Below are 21,411 nucleotides of genomic sequence, written 5' to 3' on the forward strand. Positions count from 1 at the left end.
GTTTTATTGATTGCAGGCAGCGCAGCTGGAGTGCTCTGCCAGCATTGCGTGTGCATGTATTGTGTGATTCTCTCTCTGTGTGTGTGTGTGTTTAGTTGTTATTATTGTTGGCAAGCCGTGTTGTGTTTTTTCCTTCTTCTCTTTTTAATGTTCTTTTTTTTTTTTAGTTCTTCTTTGGCCACTACTCATTTGGGGTTGTTGTTGTTGTTGTGTCGGCTATAAAATCTGTGCCTGCTGCGCTGCCGGCTGCTCAGCTGCTGAGTTGGCTTTTCCTAGTTTTGTCATTCCATGTTTTTATCAGCTGCCGCTGCTGCCGCTGCCACTGCCACGGCTGCTGTGCTGCTGTGCTGCTACGTGGGTGAACGGTAGGAAAAAAAAAAGCTCCATTCGATTCCTCTTCTCACATTCCACTATGGGCAAAAATACCGATAGTGCGGCATAAACCTAATTTTTTTTTTATCTCGAATCCGCAATTTTTTTTTTTTATCTCATTAAGGATTTTCCAATAGACATAAAAACAATTTTTATAAAATTTTGGGGACTTCCCCTAATGTTTTAAGCTTCGTCAAAGTCAGCTGATTCAGGGTTGCATGGTGAATGGCAAAAAGTGCGCCAAATTATTCTCAGCTGTCGACGTAAAAAAACTATTGCAATTAAAATTTACAAACCAATTTAACTATGGAAAATCTTCTTAAAGGTATGCTTAACAGAATGTATTAAAAGATTTTGTGCTACTTGTGATTTATTGTGTAATCGTCCAATGTGTTGCTAGTTGTATTTTCAGCCGTAACCTTAAAAATATTTGTGTGTTTCGTGGAAGATAACTTATAATGTTAGAGTTTGTTGTTCAATGTTTAAGTAGCAAGGTATTCAGTAAACATTCCTTAATCAAATGCTATAAAGGGTTTTTGCTCCTTTTTGCTCCATTTGGCGAAATATCGTATGTTGCAGATACATACGAGATTAGCAATTCAATGTTGCTAGAAGTTTGGAGCAGCAACAATAGGCAAGAAAGCGCTGTCAGAAACTACATTTTGGAAAATTTAAACAGCGAATATATATCTGAAGTGCAACTTGACATTATTAAAGAGAAAGTCCATAATTTGACGTCGTATATGAAATATAATTTGAAAAAATGTAATCGAAATATGAATCGATTTAAACAAAAACATTCTCTTTGGCTAGCTTCTAGTGCTAAGTTTAAAATACACCGTCATGACAACAATAATAATTTGGGAGGTCGGAAGAGCTTAAACTATAATGAAGCGGGATCCCGATTAAGGAGGAAATTAGCTTCTGAGCTTGCCGAAGAGAGCAAAAACGCAACACCCCTTTTGGTACATGCTGCTTTGATTTCATCAAAAAAATCAAAAGAAACCGAAAAAACTTATCTGTTACAAAAAGCTATGAGCAATGAGAATGTGTGGGAAGCAGAAAATAAGCACTCATCCATTGCAGTAGTACCTATAACTGCTGAGGCGGCATTAGCATTTTTAATGGAAAATGGGTTGTCCAAACAACAATATATCAACATAAAAACATTAAATAAAATGCATGGATGTGACATTTATCCTCCCTATTCAGAGCTTATCTGAGAATGAAGAAGAGGAAGAAGAACAGAATGTAATCTCTTCTGAACTGGACGGCATCGAATTGGAAGAAGAAAATGAAGACTATTAGAAACTAATTAACAGGTATTATGTGACAATTAGAAAATGAATCCTACGAATAATATCATATCCTATGTTTTGCTTTCAGATTTGCGAATCGCGAATATATATGTAGTAAATTATTTATTTACTTATTTTTGAATTTATTTATAGTGTTTATTAACTTAAAATATATAATATTTATGAAATTGCTTGCAATCGTTTCGATATTCATCGGTAAATTAATCACATGTATGAGGACAAGGGGAGGGCGTGGCTCAAACTTAAAAAAAAAAAACCGAAATTTTGTATTAATATTAGCAACGTATGTGCAAAATTTCAAGGCTCTATCTTTAAAGTTGCAGTTAATGCCTCACTATCGGTATTTTTGCCCATAGTGCATTCGTGTGTTATTTTTGTTGCTCTCAGCAAAAACAAAGGAAGCAGAGTGAAGAATAACTTTATCAAAAAATTAAGAGAAATATGCCAAGCAGCTGCCCCCGTTGGGCATAACTCAATAATCACATCAAATGTCTCAGCTGCAACACCAACAGCAACAGCAGCCACAGCAACATCAGTGGCAACACCTTCGACGTGTCTGTGGCAGAGGTGTGTCCACCTTGGACGTGAATGCGGCTCCTTCTTGCCCAGCTGCGCGCCATTTAAGTCGCTGACAAGTGTTTTGCCGGCATCTCCGGAATGCGTCCGACTCGCAGCAGCAGCGCCGCAAAAACTGGCAGCCAACATTGCTACCAATTATGCGATAAGCAGCCGCTACCTTTCGACCAACTCGGCGACGCACTTTAAGCCAACGGCCAACAGCCAATGGCCAACTTAACTTTAAGCCCCAGCCAGCACTACGCGAAGCAGAGCACAAAATTGTGAGTGCAATGAATAAAATACTACACTCAAATATTCATTCTGTGAATAGGCAGCATCCAGATGCATGAACGAGGCGAATCTACAATACTCTAACTGAAATATGAATTTGAGAAATTAATAAAAAATGTGATTAAAGTGATATAGTGTGTTTATTAGGATGATTTTGTAAAACTAGAAATTTAAGAAAAAACAGAAACTTCCTATTCAATAATATAATAATATTAAAGATTTCATTTTTATATATTTAAAATATTTGTGGCAGAATTTTAAATTCCTTTAGAAAAATGTTTATTCAAGTGTGATGTGAAGTGTAAGAAAAACAAGATATCAGATACGTAATATTTTAATAAAATACTTTTTAATACTGTACTGTTGCCGATAGAATAAAATTTTTAATTTTATAACAGTAGCAATAAAAGCAGCTGCATGTAAAATGCAAAACTTTTTGATTTAAAATGGAATTATATTAAACGCAAAAGATGACCCCAAGGTTGGTTCCAATGCAATATTTTTGTTATTTAAAATGGAAATATATAAAATTAAAGGACAACCCCAAGGTTGGTTGCAATCTTTCTCAGTCAGAAATAATTTTAAAAAAAAGTATAATTTTTTTTTCTTTTAAGTTAAATTACATATTTATAATAAGAAATAAAAGATTATACATATAAAAAATAATAATAATATTTGGCTCAGAATAATGGTACAACTTAGGAATATTCTAGAAAACAATTTTGGTTCTAACCATACCTTAGATTTTTAGATGTTTTTCAAACACCAAATAGAAATATTTCACCAAATCGAAAAAAAAGAGTGATACCTATGTTTAAATGATAGTTTTATATGTATGTATGTATGTATGCATATACAAAATTTCTTGATTGCTTTGATCTTGAATCCTCTAGACTATTTTAAAGTAAATGTAATTAGACCTCTATTCAGTTACTTCACATGCTACTTCTATATGTGCACCCATTTAGGGTAAATATCTTAATCAAGCAAACGTGTTATTAAAGTAATTGGGCCACATTTGCAAAGAGTATTTATATATACACATAAATATATATACGGCAATAATAATGAAAATGCGCCTGGAAAAACTAACAAAAGGCCGCGTGCGCGCGACCATCAAACGAAACGAAAAGCGTGCAGGCTCGACAACAACAACAACAACAATGGGAGCAGGAGCAACAGCAACAACTACAACAATAACAAAAGCAAAGGGAATGACCTTATATATTGCAAACTGCAACGCAAACAAAGAGCCGCTAATGGGGCGCGGCGGGGGCGGGAAGGGTTGAGAGGGCGGGGCGTGCACATTGCCTGATGCTGTGTTGACGCAAAGATCAACGCTGCCCAAAAACCGGTCGCCAGGCCTCAGTCGATGCCTGTGCCTGTGCCTGTGTATGGGCCTCGGACTCGGACTCGGACTGGGACTCGGACTCGGGCTACTGCGGGGCAATTGGGCCAAAAGCATAAAAATCAGTCAAGAGTCGCCTCCGCGCGGTGGAACGTTGCGAACATTAAAAGCGACAAACAAACAAACAAACGTACAGGTCCTGCCAGCAGCAGCAGCAGCAGCAGCAGCAGCAGCAGCAGCAGCGACGGCAGCAGAGGACGGTGCTGCGGTGGGGCATGCAACTGCGGCTGGTCGCAAAAGGCGGCACATGGGCCAAGCGTAGCAGCAGCAGAAATCGATTTTCTCGCAAACTTGGCCAGCCAGGGCGCTGAAGCTGTAGCTGTAGTTGGAGCTGAAGTTGGAGCTGGAGCGGGGACTGGACCTCAGTTAGCCGCAGGGCTCGAAACGCGCGCATTTTTCGGACCCTTGCTGCCTCTCTGCTCCTCTCGCAGTTGCTGGGTAAACGGCCCATATTCCGAGTAATGGATACACTACTACGGGCGCGCGCTCTCAATGTTGATGATGATGCGACCGCCGGCCGCTTGGTCCAGCACGGGCAGAGGCAGCAGCAGAGGCAGAGGCAGAGGCAGCGGCAGCGGCAGCAAAATTGCAAGTCAAACTGTCGTCGGGTCTGCGTTGTTTAGTTGTTTTATGCCACGTTGTTGCGCCATGGCCATTGGTAATTGCAATTGCCATTTGGACTAAGCCACAGCAACAGCGGACGGCCACTTGCCAGATGAGTTTGCCCTCCACAGGCAGAGAGTGGTTGTGCCGGGGAGGGGAAGGAAGGGAAAGGGATGAGTTAGTAAATCTGCAAATTGCATTCGCTAGTCGCTGCGCAATGGTTTATTTAATTTGTGTTATAAATAAATTTGTTAATGCTATAATTCCGTTGCACTGCAGTCTATACTGCTGTCTCCCTCTCTCTCTCTCTATCTCTCTCTTTCTTCCTCGGCCGCCCTCTCGCCGGCTGTGCTTATTCCCTTGGCAGTCGCTGATTTATCACTAATTGAAATCATCTCAACTGAAGCCAAGCCCCAAACACAGCAACACGGGTCGCATAAGAAATTACTAGGGCATGCCGAAGATTTAATACACTTGCAAATTGCTGCAGTCTTAATAACTCAATTTGTGCCGATGGCAAATGTATGTAGTACGTTGAGTTAGTGGCATGTTGATTGTATATTAATCAGATGTTGCTTTGCTTTTTACTATATAGAATGTGTTACGGTACTTTGGCTAGACAAGCTTTAATATGAAATTCAATTTAAAGTTTAAGCTGTGTTTGTTGGTGTAAATATATAAATATCTCTTAAAAATGTCAAACGTATTCAGCTGAGCTGCACTATAGAACCAACTCGAGAGGGAAGTAAAAGATTAAGGAAAAATAGATATCAACTAATCTGTATAATCTAATCTAATATACCTGAATATATTTAAATATTGCTTAATCCCAAAGAGAATATACATATGTCCAAGGTAATACAGAACTTTAAGTAATAACTTTTCACTTTCTTTCTTTGTGTGTATTCACTGTACGCAACACGTTTAACGGCATATTGTGTATGCCCATTTGCGAGGGCCGAGGAGAACAGCTAAATTCTCGAAAAGTACAACATAATCTCAGCTAGAAACAAACCCAAACTGAATGCTTTGCCACAATAGGGCGTCAGGCAACAATGGGCGGGGCAGGCATTGTGTGTGTATGAGTATGCGTGTGTGTGTGTGTGTATGCTTGTGTGTATTTGTTTGTAGGCCTAGACACGCAAACGCAAAATTTGCATGGAACGCAGACCGTTCAGCAATTACCGCTGCTACTGCGGGGCACATCAATAGCTGTTGTTGTTGCTGCTGTAGTTGCTGTTGCTGTTGTTGCTGTAGTTGTAGCTCGCAGGCTTTGCCACCTGCTTGTCTGGGAAATCTGTTTGCTGGCCCGACTGCGTGTGTGTTCCGCTGGCAAAAATGACGTGACTGTCAATTGAGAAGAGGCACGGCTGTGCAGTGCAACATTTGGCATTGAAGGGGCATGAAAGGGGGGGCGGGGGCAGGGAACGGCACTGGCTGCTGCATAGATCTCCGCTCTCCTCTGTCTGCTCTTAGCTTTTTCAAGTTGTCTGCGGCGACACCCAACCAGTTGACGCTGTAGATATCAGCCTTACACTCGACTTTTGCACTGCATTTTTTTAGCTCCAGCTTTTTTCTATTTTTTTTTCCTATCGTACTCTTGGCTCATCAGTAAAAACAACAACAAATCAACGCAGCGGCATCAATGACAGAGCAACATAAAAAAAGTTAAAAAAAAAAAAATAAGAAAAAATCTGCAAAATGCAGCAACAACAAGAACAACAACAACAGACGACAACTGGAACGACATGATTTTTGTTGCAAGGGGCAGTTATCCATCCACCAGGCGCACATCATCCATTCAAAGTTTGAGGAGCTGCAGCGTTGGCTTTTCCTCCTGCTTCTCCCTTATTCTTCTTCATCTTCTTCTGCTTGTTGTTGTGTCCTCATTTTGTTCCTGTTGTTGTTGCTGTTGATTTTGCTTTAATTATTGTTCCGTTTCGTCTGCCATTTGCAGCACTTCGCATGTTGTTGTTTTTTTCGTTTTTCTTTCCTTTTTTTTCGGTTTTCAATTCGTTTTACTTTAACGTTTCCCAGGAGAAACATTAAACACAATAGGCCGAACGAATGATTCGAAATCATTCACAGCAAAAATGCGCCTTGATGGGCAGAAGGGAAAAGGCGAACGAAAAATAAATTCAGTTGAACATAAAAGAAATATTTAATGAAATTTTAAAATATTAACGTATAAGTCAGATGTAAAGGAACCGAAATTAATCAATTCGAAATAAATTAATTTTATAAATGAAAATTAAAATTTAATATAATAAATATGCAAACATACCAAATAAATGAGAAAATATACATAATTTTTCAATATATTAAAATATATATAAATAAAATATATGTAAGATTAATAGAAATGAAATGAATTAAAATTTTCAATGTAAATTATATTATTTAACATTTAAAAAAATTTTTAAATTATCTAATTTTTTATATATTATTGAGAAATTTAAATTTTTAATTAAAATTATCTTATATATTTTTATATATGTATATATTATAAAAATGTTTCGTTAATTTCAACTTCAAAATTGGCATTAATATTGAGCACGTTCTACAATTACAGTACACAAAATTAGATATTATTCAAAATGTGATAGTGACTGGAATTGAAATATTTGTTGAATGTAAATGATCAATTTTTATTCGAGACTCAAGCACAGTTTCTGGTGCCTTGTGAATGATGTATTTTGGATCCTTTTGCTCATGTTCTTAAATACTTGTAATTCCTAACCTTTTTTTGCAGCTAATTTTGTATGGGAATACGGGCAACTCCCTTAGCTCAGCTGCATTTGCATAACCTCTTCCAAAAACCCTCTCCCAAATACCCCCCTCTCGCATAGGCAGGCAAACTCATTTTGCATTTCACTTTCCTTTGTGCAGCATGCAAAAGTTCGAAGCCCCCAACTTTAACTGCCAGCCAAACAGACGATTCTAATGCAGAAAAGAAATATATATACAAACATTTATATATGTATATATAAGTAAATTTTTTTTTTTATAAAAATATAAAAAACAAAACTGTGAAACATGCAGCGTGGCAGGCTAGACAGGAGGCATGCTGCGTTGCAACGTTCTAGATATTTCAGTATGCACATAGTATATATACATATATATTTTGTGTGCAGCTTTTTACACATTTTGTTTTTGTTTGTTTGGGCTTGTTTTTGTTTTCTGTTTTTTTTTTTTTTTTTTTTCGGTCGCGTTAGTCAGTTTGGTGCGACTTAAATTGCATTTTATTTCTGCAACGTTGCAAAACATTTATTTACTTTCATGGTTTGTTGAGTATTTGCCAAGCCACAAGCAACTGGCAACTGCCAACTGCCAACTGCCAACTGGCAACTGGAAAGCTCGAACACTTCAGCGAAGGCATATGAAAATCGCTTAGAAAGGATGACGATGTCGCGGCAGAAGAGTTTTTCCAACGGGAGCCGTTGACTGCCTTTGAACTTGCTTAGACAAAAAAAAAAAAAGAAGAAAATAATAAATAAATAGAAAATGCATAAAATATGAAGGGGATTGAGTTAAGCTCCCGCTCTCTGTCTCTCTCTCTCTCTCTCTCTGTCTCTCTCTCTGGCCCTCTCTCTCTGTGTGTGACATGCGTTGACATGTTTGTGGTCCGCTCGCTAAGTAGCTGCGGGGATTAAGCCAAAGCTTTGTCTCTGTCAGCTTTGGGAGCTAACGACTTGGGGCTGAGGCTGAGGCCGCTGCAATTATGCGCTAATTAAATGCTACATAATTTTTCGAATGCCGAGGACAGCTAAAAAATGCATAACATGTGTTGCACAGCCCTGGCGAGGCTGGCTCAAGAGATTCAGAATAGGCAGCAGCAGCAACTGTTGCAGCAGCAGGCAGCAGAAGCCCGATCATCATCCAGACTCAAAGAGTTGCAGCAGCAGCCGCCGTTGCCGTCGCCGTCGCTTACTTTTGTGAGCCGCAGGCCGCGGGCAAGAAAAAAAAAAATAAGAAACAATTTTCATGAGACGGCAGCACGGGCATAACCATAACATGTTTTGTTATTAATTATAGTTTACGCAACGCAGGGGACAGGCCGAAGACAACAACAATAACAGTCACTCACAGTCTGTCAGTCAGGCAGTGAAGCCGGGCCAGGCCGGGCCGGGCCAGGCAGGGCAGGAAGCCAACCTCTTGTTGACCATGTGCCACTAACTCCGACGGCTGACTCCTTGCAGCAGCAAAGCAAAGACAACAAAGCAGAAGAAGAAAAAGAAGAAGAAGCAGAGAAAAGGAAAGAGTTCACTTAATTTGACGCACAAATGTCAGTCACAAGTTGTTGGCCCGGCCTGAACTGCAGCGCGTTCAGCGAAGCGCGACCGTCGCGTTGCGTTAAGGATCGTTGCTTTCAGTTTTAAAATAACTCAATAACTAATCCAATCGGATGGTTAAGGACGAAAAAGGGTTCGTTGCCCAAGGGCCAACAGCAGCAGCAACATCAACATGTGGCAGCCTTTGCCTCTTTGGCTTGACAATAAAAATTATCATAATTATATTTAAATTAATATGCAAGAGCCTGTGAGCCTGGCCAGCTAGCAATTTCCGCGCTCGACAAATTACAGGAAATGCCAAACACCAACAACATGAGCCACGCTGAGAGCACTGAACCCTTTGTGGCTCGTAGCTGTTGCTGTTGTTGTTGTTGTTGTTGTTGTGCGACGGCAACATTAATTAGAAAACAAGAACCGCTTTTCACACGTCGCGCCCACGCTCAATATTAAAAGGCGTTACTTCAAATGGAGCTAATCCAAATAGCAGATCTTAAATGCTAGCTGCTTACAGAAGCCAAGTAATTGTGGGAGTATATGAAGGAGGAGAGAGAGTGAGAGAGAGAGAGAGAGAGAGAGAGAGAGAGAGAGAGAGAGAGAGAGAGAGAGAGAGAAAGTGAGAATATACCAATTTTTATGCATTAAAGTAAATTTCTTTTTAAATTAGCTGAAAAAAGAGCTATTTAATGTTTAATTTAAAGGATTATAGATCCTATATAAAAAACTTAAATATATACTTTTACGTAGTCTATTACATATTTGTATTCGTCTGTGATATTCACATTAGAATAGAAATGTCGTTAATATTATTCGCGCCTTAGTTTAGTTAGTTAGTTTCGACCTATTATCACTATATCAGGCAATCATCTGACTTTAATATATATAAATTATATTATAAATAATAATCTAAACAGATATTAAAGCAAATAAACATTCATATCTCATATTATTATTAGCTAAAATTAAGAGAAAAAATGAGAAAGTTAAAAAAAAAATATCTGTCAGAACTACGAATGTTGCAGTTGCAGGCAATCGACTACAGAATACTCTTTCAAGCTAAATTTATGAATATCAAAAATCGAATATTTCACTTTCAATGATTATATTGTAAAATCATGATTAGAGATGTTAAACTAAAAAAATAAAAAGTTTAAAACTAAAATATATATATATATATAAAACTAAAATATTTATTATATGTACAAAATCAATATATTCTAATCCGCTTGTATATAAGTACAATAATACTTCACTATATATATGTATATGTATACATATTATATATATTTTTATATATTTTTTATAATCATTCATTATAGTTTTATAGCCAACTGGCGTTCGCACTTTCATTGCTTCAAGCACAAAGATTTTTTTCTCTCTCTTTTTTTTACTCGACTGAATTTGACATTTAATCGTCAACTGCGGTGACGCCCGCGCAGAGTTGGCTTATGAATATTTTAATTAATTTTCATTGTGGCTCAATGTACTCACCTATTTTTCTTGTTCTCTTCATCTCGTAATTCATTAATTTATGCAAAATATTTGCAGTTGTTGCTGCTGCTGTTGGTGTTGTTGTGACAGGCGCGAGCATTTATTTATAATTTATATTGCAATTATAAACTAATATTGTTGTCGGGTTTCGTTGAGTTGTTGTTGTTGCTTTTAGTTGCTGTTATTCAATTGTAATTTATGCGCATTTTTAATTGCAGCTCCGAAATTTCAAATTCGTATCACAAAAATCCAATTTGGCTTTGTTGTTGCTTTGCTCTGCTTTTTGTTTAAATAATTTAAGTTAATTTCGCATTGACACAGCCCCATGCATATATATACATACATATATATAACGACTATACGATTTTATTATTATTTAATTATACCCTTTGCATAATTTATGCTAAATTGTGTATTATTTCATTTTATTGATTGCCCACAATATGTTTGGCATTAATCATATGGCTTTATTTTAGTTCGCAACTCGCAATACCCTGTAATTGGTGCAATGTGTGAGCTGAGTATATGCAACTATGGTGTGTGAAGGACTCGGATATCAGTTAAGCTCTAGAATATATATAGAAAAATTTAATCTAAATGCTCCATTTAGTTTAGCTAAAAAAGCATTCGCTCTTCATTTTCAGCTACAGGGTATCTGTTGGCTAGTCAATCTCTCTCCACGCTCATCCATTTAATTGATTGTTCGCTGCTCATCGGTGCCAATGATAAATGGAGTTTAAAATGCCATGCGAGAAAGACAACTGAATGATTTAGTTTGCCGCGCTTTGTTGTTGTCATTTGTTGGCCCTAATTAATGTGGCTCAATACATTTCTGTTGGGCCTCAATCCGATTGTTTGGGACAACCTTTTTTCCTGATTTTGGCATATCAATTAATTTGGCCTAATCTAATTTTGTTATTGTAAACTGATTAGTTAGTTGAGCATTTCCAACCGGTTTCAGGAGCTGAGCCCTTAAAAAACGATCCGATATAGATTAGATGAACCTACAAACTTGCCATTAAATTAAAGTAGATTAATAAAGAGTTGAATAAAACTCATTTCAATGCAATTAAAATTGGCTCGTTTATAGATTTGATATTATTTTGATATTACTGCCAGCTAGGCTTAATACGCGCTTTTTATTTCGAATTTCATTTAATGCGGCTTTTTTGCAAGCTTTGTTAATTATTTATGGGCACTTTTTGTTTTGTGCTTGAGCCTAGTCTTCATTACGGCAGCACTTAAAAACTAATCCGGCTAGAAAAAAAAAAAAAAAAAACAATAATAAACATTGTTTTATAATGTGTTATTGGGCCTCGTTTACATTATGTGAAGTGCTTGTGTTAAGAGTAGAGTTGGCTATAATTTTTCGTTGTTATTTAGACGGAATCGTAAATAATTTAGTGCGCTATTTTGTGTGGACTTTAACAAAGAAACAACAACAAGCAACAATACCAAAACAATAGCAGCAACAACAACTTTTCATAGCTTTTGGCAATTTGACTTAATGTTCATTATAATGACTTTAATTGTTATTGCCACTTAATTGAATGCATTAATAATATGCATATACAGAGATTTATGTAGTCGATTCGTGGGGCGGGGATGGGGTGAGAGAGCCGGGCGAGAGTCTCTGATTATTTCCGTTGGCATATGTAGATTAGAGCTGACATTTCGAGTCCCGTTTCGAGTCAAATTAAAAGCAAATAAAAGCCCAAGACATACGTAAATGGCCGGTCAGCGATTTAGATAGCAATAAAATGCAGCTCGCTCACCTCTCTGAACTGCACATGCTCCATTACCAATTCAGAAATCTTGGCTCGAACAGCAGCAGCAGCAGCAGCAGCAGCAACAGCAGTTGCAACAACAACAACAAGGAGAAGGAAACATGCTGCAACAACCACGTCGACAACATTAGAGAAGTCACGAACTGCAACAGCAACAGCAACAGCAACTACAACAGCAGCTAAATTGTAAACATAAACAAAACATTTATGACTATTTACAGTTCAGCGAGAGGTGCACACAACAAACACACACACACACACATGGACACACAGATACTTATACACACCCGCTGCTAAGAACTTGCTGTACGTGAGCTGCTGCTGCTGCTGCCGAAGTTCAATGAGTTTTTGGTGTGAAAGGGTCAATTGTGTAAATAATAACGAAAAACTGTGAACAGCAAACAACAACAGCAGCAGCAGCAGCAATAACAACAACAACAACAAGACTAGCCAACAGAAACAGGGGCCAAATATGTAACTTGTCTATCAGCTTGGCTGACTGGAAAACCCATAAAAATATCACACGCATAAGCGTTATAGGGAAAAGGCATTTGCGATAAGCAATGCAACTAAATAAACAGATACAGATACCAATACAAACACAGGCCGCGCAGGCAACAGATACAGATGCAGTTGCACAGCCATAGATACAGATACACAGATACATCGGAAAAGCATTTTCAATTGCATTTGGTGGCCGCAGACAGAGCGACTCGGCTGTTGGCTGAATGTCCAACTGTCGTCGTGTCGTCGTCGTCGTCGTCGTCGTCGGACTCGTTTTTATGATGCAATTAAATATGGTGTTTAATGCATTTGTAAATAATAATAATAAATAAAAATGCATTCACTGCATTCACTGCATTCAGTGGCCATATCATGATAATGAAGTTGAAAGTTTGACTGCATAAACCGTAAAACTTTTGCCTGCTGCTTTATTTGCCTGCAGGAAATAAAAGTGTCATAAAAAACTGTCATGGCTGCCGGCCCACTGCCAATCCCCTCTGCTCAGGCCCACTCAATGCATATGAATTACAGCGAAAGGGGGAGGGCGGTCTATTTGGGGAATTTTGTACTTTTTAAACAGCTGCTTAATTTGGGCAATTCGAGTTTTATGGCCGAGCGTTCATATTCATTGACATTCGACATTTATAATGGAGTGTTTTATGACGATTCTATTAGCGAAGCTAACTATATAGTCTTTTTTCTCCTTCTGTCTCTCTCGCTTTCGTTTTTTAAGTGCTCGCTAATTGAATTCGAATCCGTATTCGAATTCGATTTTCCTGGCCTATCAAGAGATCTAATTAAAGGTGGCAGATTTTAATGAATTGGGTAAATGATAGTTTTACGATTTCGTTAATTAAACGTTGGCTCACTTAAGTGCGTTATATTTTTAAAAGCTTTTATTTTGACTTATTTGATAGACAGTTTAATTCTGATGTGTTAAAAAAATATATGAAAAATGGTCTATAATTTGATATATGAAATATATAATAAATATAAAATAAAATTTATAATAAAAAATATAAAATTGAAAAAATAAAATATGAAATATTAAAAAAATATATATATAAAATATATAATATAAAATAAAAAATTTCGAATGAAAAATGTTAAATATAAATTATAAAACTTAAAATTGATATATAAATTATAAATAAATTATAAAATATATATAAATTATAAAATATATAATATAAAGTTTCGAAATGTGAAATATAAAATTTAAAATGAGAAATGTACAACAAAAAAATATATAATCCTTTATATAAAATATGAAAACTATAAATAATGTATTTTTAGTGTATACCAAGAAAAAGTTTTTATTAATATACATACATAATTTTAAAATTACATTAAGACAAGATCTTATTATAGTTTGAGTTAAATATATATGAGATGGTTATCGTTAATAGACCAAGTATACGACCTTTATTAGCTAACCAAATTAACTAATCAAAATCAACTATCTATCTTTCCCTTTCGCTTTCAATACAAAACTCTTCATTTAGTTAAACATATACTAGTAGAGCCCAATCGATATGGACGTATCATATATCATTCCATATCATATCTTTCTCATATCGTATCATAAACTATGCATAAACATAATTGAGCTGATTCTTTTGCTGGCAGCCCAGTTAACAAGATGTCAGGCTTATGCTTATCATAAATGCAGATTGAGCTCTGCTTAGCTGCTTTACTCGCTGCCTTGCTTAGCATATCCTGGCAATCTTTTGCTTGGCTTAACTTTTCACTCGCATATATTAGAGAGCATTCATGTGTGTATATGTGTGTGTGTGTGTGTGTGTGTGTTGGTGTATTGCAAGTAAGCTGATTGCATAATTCAATGCAAATAGCGCCGCAACAACAACAACAACAACAACAACAAATGTCGAGAGTGCAAAGCGGCTGCCCAATTGATTTGCTTCGGGTTTCTATTTTGTGCTTTCTGCATGCGCTGGGAAAATGCCAGACCCTTTTCCGACTTGGCGATAGAGAAAGGGCTGGAGAGAGTCGAACGGAGAATGGGGTTAAGTATGCCATCAATTGTACAACTTTAAAATGGGCACGAACTCAAGTCGGGGCGGCTCAATGTCGCATAATGCTCAATCAAATTAATGTTGAAGTTGAGTTGAGGCAAGTAATTAAATCCAAAACTAACAATTGGCTGTGCAAACACAGGCACGCACGCGAACACACACACACAGAGAGTGAATGGCGTAGAGTGTCCATAATAATAACAATTTTCATATTAATTTTCATAATTTTCCAATGTTGACAACAAAGTAAACACAAATACACGTAGCCAAACAAGCAGCGGGAACTGAGACAGAGGCCGAGGTAAAGTGTGCGGCACGTTGACAGCGTCGCAGCGTGTTAGAAAATGGGAGGGGGGCGGGGGGAAAAAAAGCAGCGAGACGAAGGGCAAAACAAAAGGCGCACAGTGTAAAGGATACTTAACATGCCAGGACAATGGGGGGTAGGTAATTGGACAGTAGGAAGTGTCCACAGCTCCATGGAAGAGCTGGACACTTGTTGGTCAGCCGAACGACAACCTGCTGAGAGTCGATGTGCTGCAATTTGCCTAATAACTCAGTCCAGACTAAGGCAAGGGCAGGCAGCCAGCATAGTTGCCTCTCTCTCTTCCTCTCTCTGTCTTTCTCTCTCTCTCTCTGTCGCGCTCTGTGTGGGTGCGTATTTACAGCCTTGCGGTTAGTTTGAACTGTTGACTTTGCGGTGAGCACTTTAAATTGATTAAGTTGAACTTGTCTCTAGCTTTTGACGTCGCGGTTGCGTCCCCCTCCCGCCTCTCGCGCTGCACCAAAAAGATACTTAATGCCATAAAAGCTGCAGCAGCAACAGCAGCTGCTTTCCGCTTAATTCATGGCTCTAGTTTGTAGTTTTTGTAGTCTTTTTCGAGTGCGCACTCAAATGACGTGTAACACTCGTGAGACATTTAAGCACTTGAATGCCAGCAATAAGGCAAGAGAAATAAAACTTGAAGCAATTTGCGCCGTCTAAAAGGCCTCAGCACGCTGCTTACATCCCGGAGAGTTGCGACGGAGAGTGCAGCGACGGCAACGGCGACAGCGGCAGCGGCAGCGGCAACTGTCACTCGCGGAAAGTTGTCCAAGTCAAGCGTTCAAATTTAACTTGAGCGCCGAAAAAAGCGCTTTACAAAAGTTACAAGTCACACAACAAAGGCGAAATGACGGGGTGTATGGGTGTGTGTGTGTGTGCCTGGTAGGAGCCTGCCTGCTGGGCTGGTTTTTGGCAGCTGTTGTTGTGCTCTTGTCGCCAGCAGCTTCCAAAATTAATTTCAATATCAGCAAACAAGTGGAGAAAAACGCGTTAAACTTCAGCGAAATTTCTGAGGAAAACTTTTGAGATACTTGATGTGAAATTTAGGGAATTAAATTGAGATGAAATTCGGTTGGGGCATGCTCACATAGCAGCGAGCTGTATGGGGTATATGTTAGAGTATGATAATCTTAGCTTAAATATATATATATTTGTTTCTTGTTCTTTGGAGTTAGTATACATATATATTGTATTGCATATATGTAAACATATGTATAAAATGATGTTTGGCCAACTCTTCACATTTGTTGAATCTGGAACTGTTGCTAAAGTTGCTGTTGCAGTTGCTTGTGCTGCTGCTCCAATTGAAGTTTTTGCATCTTTCTTGTGGTTAGCATTTTTATTATACCCTGAACCCATTTTCAATGGGAAATCAGGGTATAATGGTTTTGTTGAAATGTATGTAACAGGCAGAAGGAGGCGTGGCAGACCCCACAAAGTATATATATTCTTGATCAGGGTGACGAGCTGAGTTGATTTGGCCCTGTCCGTCTGTCTGTCCGTCTGTCCGTCTGTCCGTCTGTCCGTCTGTCCGTATGTATGAACGCGTCGATTTCAGAAGATATAAGAGCTAGAGACTTCAAATTTTTTTTAAAATGTCCGTAATTACAGTTTATCATTAAAAATCGATAACTCATCTCGATCTTTTTTTATCGATAAAAAACCTTATCGAAACCCAGTTATAAAATTATATCTTCTATACCTTTATTGCTAGAGTCTCTAAATTTTTAATGTATGCTTATATGCAATTTATACAATTTCGGTTTTTGTTAAAATTTACCCCCCACCTCTAAATTCACCCCCTCACCCTCACTTTTGTAAAAAGCGTATTTCAAATACTAGAGACTTGTGCTTTGGCAATTACATGCAAGTTTATCATTAAAAATCGATAACTCATCTCGATCTTTTTTTATCGATAAAAAACCTTATCGAAACCCAGTTATAAAATTATATCTTCTATACCTTTATTGCTAGAGTCTCTAAATTTTTAATGTATGCTTATATGCAATTTATACAATTTCGGTTTTTGTTAAAATTTACCCCCACCTCTAAATTCACCCCCTCACCCTCACTTTTGTAAAAAGCGTATTTCAAATACTAGAGACTTGTGCTTTGGCAATTACATGCATATTCATGTTATAATCATAATCTAAAAGTTTCATGAAGATCGTACGTCCATAAAAAAAAGTTATTAAACAATTAAGTTCTCATAGTAAGCGCACACTGCAGCCCATGCGTGTTTATGCATGGTTGCTTGTGTGTGTATGTGTGTGTGTGTATGCGTTTGTGTATGTATGCGTGTGTGTGTGTATGTGTGTCTGTATGCGTGTGTGTGTATGTATGCCTTTGTTTGCGTACGTGCGTGTGTGTGTGTGCGTGTTTCTTGTGTAAGCTGAAAGTCGCGAAAAAGTATTGAAATATCTATTGCTCCAAGGGTTCAGGGGATCTCGTAGTCGAGCAGTCTCGACTAGAGCTTTCTTACTTGTTTACACTTGGACATAAGTTTGAGTGCTGATAGCAGCGGGTAACGGGGGTGGCAACGGGGCCAGCAAATCGATGTCCACTGCTGTCTCGGATCGGGTCAACAGTTTGTGCTGCGTCATTGGGTGTCTGCCACAACAACAAACCGCAAGCACAGAAGTTGCAAACTGTAGTGCAATCATGCTAAAAATGCCACACAAAAGGAGCTTAAATTAAAGTTTGGCAGGAGCAGCAGCAACAGCAGCTAAAGGAACAGGAGCAGAATCGGGTGTGTGTAGCAGCAGGAGGCATAGACCGCAGATCATGCTGAATGTGGCATGTGGCTCAATATCATGGCAAAGTGTCAATGTGCGTGCAGGAGCTGCTGCAATTGCCGTTTTTGTTGCCCTTTGCCAATGACGTTGCCCCTGCCGTTGCCCTTGCAGTTGCCGTTGCAGTTGCAGCCGTTTGCCGAAAACATTCCGGCCATGTCTAAGGCCAGGGCAGGAGAGACTATCAGTTTGGCAGGTTGCGTTGCGGTCAACGCCTCTTAACGTTGCATACCACAGTTGCACTTTGCATTTTGGGACTCAACAAAAGGGTAGCATTATAATGACAGTAAGGTGTATGTGTGTGTGAGTTTGTGTTTACATCTGTGTGTGTGTGTGTGGGGAAAGATAGCAAAGATGGCGTTAATCTATGCCGGAGCACTTACCGTAGAAGCTCTGAGTGCTTAATGTGTGCTGGAAAATGAGCAATTCCTAAGATTATTTGTATGTGGCATGAAACATGGGAAATGGTAGCACATATTGTATACAAATATATATCTATATGAAATGCAATTTAATGAAAATGATATAATGAACAATTCGTAATATATAGACCTACATATATAGTAGTAGTAATAATTAATGTCAAAAAGCTAAACTAAATATGTTGAAAACAATTTGTATTTATGGAATATTAATATTGATATAATTGATAAAGGAATAAACATATTTTTATTATCGATATATATTATTATTAATGTAGACTGACTTACTTTGAAACGAATATTAATAGGGTTATAAATTGCTATTAATTTAGAATGATTTACTTAGACTCTACATTTTAGTTCGAAAATTTATGGTTCAATCGCTACTACTACTACTACTACTCTTACTACTATTACATATCCCTTTGTTTATAAAAATAGTAGTAGCAATAATAGTAGACCAATACTTTCATCGTTCAAATTGTTTTTAAAATATGATATTTAATCATTAAATTAAGTTGTCTAACATTTATTCTACTACTATTACTACTACTATTTGCACTGCTATTTTAATGAACACAAATTAACAAAGCAAATCATATGCTTCAGCTAAAACACAGCTCAGATAAGAACTTTTTACAAGCCAACATCTACTGATCAACTCATGAGTTACTATCTCGGATAGCAAATGATCTCGACTCCATAATATAAATACTTTTAGGCTGCTGAAGAGGCGCTTTAGGAGCGCCTCTCTGGAGTTTCTATAGGACATGTGCTCTTGTCCTGATTCCCGCGCTTTGGCTGCAATTGCAATTTGTGCACTTTATGTTGCCAGTTGGAAAATTGTGTGTGCATGCCAAGATACACCCACACACCCTACACACACACACACACACGCACATGCACATACTTCCTTGCATTGCTTCAGTCTGAGCTGCAGCGAAATTGTATCTTTTGCCAGCTTGTGGTGTGGAGTGCGAGTATCTGCTGCTGGGGCTGTTGAGGTTGTTGTCGTTGGCGTTGTCTATGCGTTGCCTTGTCTCAGTTTCTCTGTGTGTGTGTGTGTGTGTGTGTGTGTGTACTTGTGTTTGTGTTGCTTGCCAGGGCACATAGTTGCTTCTCACTTGAAAAAGTTGCTCATTTTTACACACTTTATTTTTGGTGCAACGACAGGCAGTTGTTGTTGTTGTTGTTGCTGTTGTTGTTGCTGTTGTTGTTGCTCTTACAACTTGGAACATTGTTTCAGCACTTAAGCGACATCATGCGCACAACTAGCGAATGAACCAACAAAACGAACGAATCGCAGCAAGATTCAACTTTGGAGCGAGACTCACTTGTTGCCCCCCCACAGTGTGTGTGGGGCAGTGTGCTGTGGCACGGTGTGGCACGGCATGTACCGGGCGGGCTGCTCAAATGTTTAAACATTGTAGTAACCATAGCACATACACTGCCTTGCCTGGCACTGCACTGCACTCCACATGCATCGAGTGTGGAGCGAGCGAAGGAAAAGCAATCCAAGCCCAAAAACGATCCACAGCCACGTTTCACATTCTGTGTGCTCGAGCCTTTTGTTTGAAGTTTGTCTTCGAATGGAAAACTTTTGTGAAAATTAATTACGAATTCGTGAGGTCAATCGTTTTTCGGTGATAATCGAGTGGGTGCCAAGCGTTGCGGACCAGGTGAGCGGGCGACTGGATGAGCGGGGTAGACGTCGAAGTTGGTTTGGCAGGCGAACCATCAGGTTGTTTAAATGCGCTTACAAACGGGGCGGGCGAAGGGGCGTTCGGGCTAGTTTGGTTGGTTGTTTGGTCCGAGGGGGTCCCCCCAAAGACTGCTTGGCATGTCTGGGCGACATGCTGTGTGCGGTCTGCCTGACTGCCTGACTCTCTCTACCGCTCTCTTTCGCTCTCACGCTCTCTCCCTCTCTCTCTCTGCTTTAGAGCTGCTGCTGCATCCTCGGGCTTTTTATGGCTTTGCTGGCCGTCATCAGCATTGCTTTTTGTTTATAATTTGGTAATTTGCAGTTTTGTCGTGCCAAAGATTTTATAATTTTTACTTGCAATTTCGGAAGCTGCTGCTGTTGCTGCCGTTGCTGTTGCTGTTGCTGTTGCTGCTGCATTTTGCATAATTTTCCATTTAGCTTGTTGCGTGCCTCACTACCCGCCGCAAAGTCGTGAGGCGTAATTAAAGAGTTTATTTCATGATTTGCGGCTGTTGCTGCTGCTGTTGGGTGGCCAACTTGATTTTCCAGCTGAGCGTCTTACAGTGCCAGGAAGATGCCTTTAAGCAACAGCGGCCTTTGACGCTGTGTCGCAGTTGTCAGCAGCAGCAGCAGCACCAGCAGCACCAGCACGACAATATCCTTTGCTGTTATCCTTTGCCATTGCCCGAAGCTAATTTGGCTTGGTGTCTGTCGCCTGTTTGCTTTGCTTTATTGAAAAGACATCCTCAACAGCACTAATTTTAACTAAATAACTCTGATGAGTGCCGCAACCCAAGTGACTAACCAATTTTCCTGTTCGGGTCAGGCTTAACCTTTGTTTAACCTTTTTTAAGCCCCAAGCTACCCCTTAGTTCCCACATCGATCTCATATTTTGCATGCCAGGGCCCAGCTAATAACACATAATCCGAAGGCAAACCGTTTTTGTGGCCACTGTCACATATTTGTTTAGGAACTGCAAAAAACATAAACGAAAAACAGGACAACAAAGAATGTAATAGTTCCTCAAGGCGGGTGTGCTAGACTGGGGTATACCCTGTGAAATTAGGCAAAATGAAGTTAAACTGCTTTGGGTAACTGAAAATGTGAGATTACTTTTGTTTATGAGAATATCGATAATTATCGATAGTAGGAATAAAAAAGGATTTGCCAATTATATTATAAAGATCTGAAGTGTTTTAGCTAGAGTAGGATATTGATACTTATTGATCATTTCATACAACAAATTTGTAATAATAATAGGAAATGATGGGCTCCTGCCTTATCATAACATCGATAATTATCGATAATATGAAAATATCATATACTTGAAGATCATCTTATGGCTTTTAGTGTTCTTCTCTTATAGAATTAGGTAATACTAATTAGAAACACCTATAAGCATAAGTTATTCAGCTTGTTCACAACCAATATACCCCTTTTCTACAATTAAGGGTGTATAAAACAAGTAATAAGCTAGAGCTACAAATATTCAGATGGCGACAACGCCTAAACAT

General features: G+C 38.5%; 1 protein-coding gene across 7 annotated transcripts in view; it reads left to right on the forward strand.

Moving 5' to 3' along the window:
- The window catches only part of LOC6574842 (sterile alpha motif domain-containing protein 5), a 177,562-nt gene that overhangs the window by 1,436 nt on the left and 154,715 nt on the right, over positions 1-21,411 (forward strand). The window lies entirely within an intron of this gene.

This window comes from Drosophila mojavensis, unplaced genomic scaffold (genome assembly GCF_018153725.1).
Source record: "Drosophila mojavensis isolate 15081-1352.22 unplaced genomic scaffold, ASM1815372v1 contig_231, whole genome shotgun sequence".
In the NCBI taxonomy this organism is placed as follows: Eukaryota; Metazoa; Arthropoda; class Insecta; order Diptera; family Drosophilidae; genus Drosophila; species Drosophila mojavensis.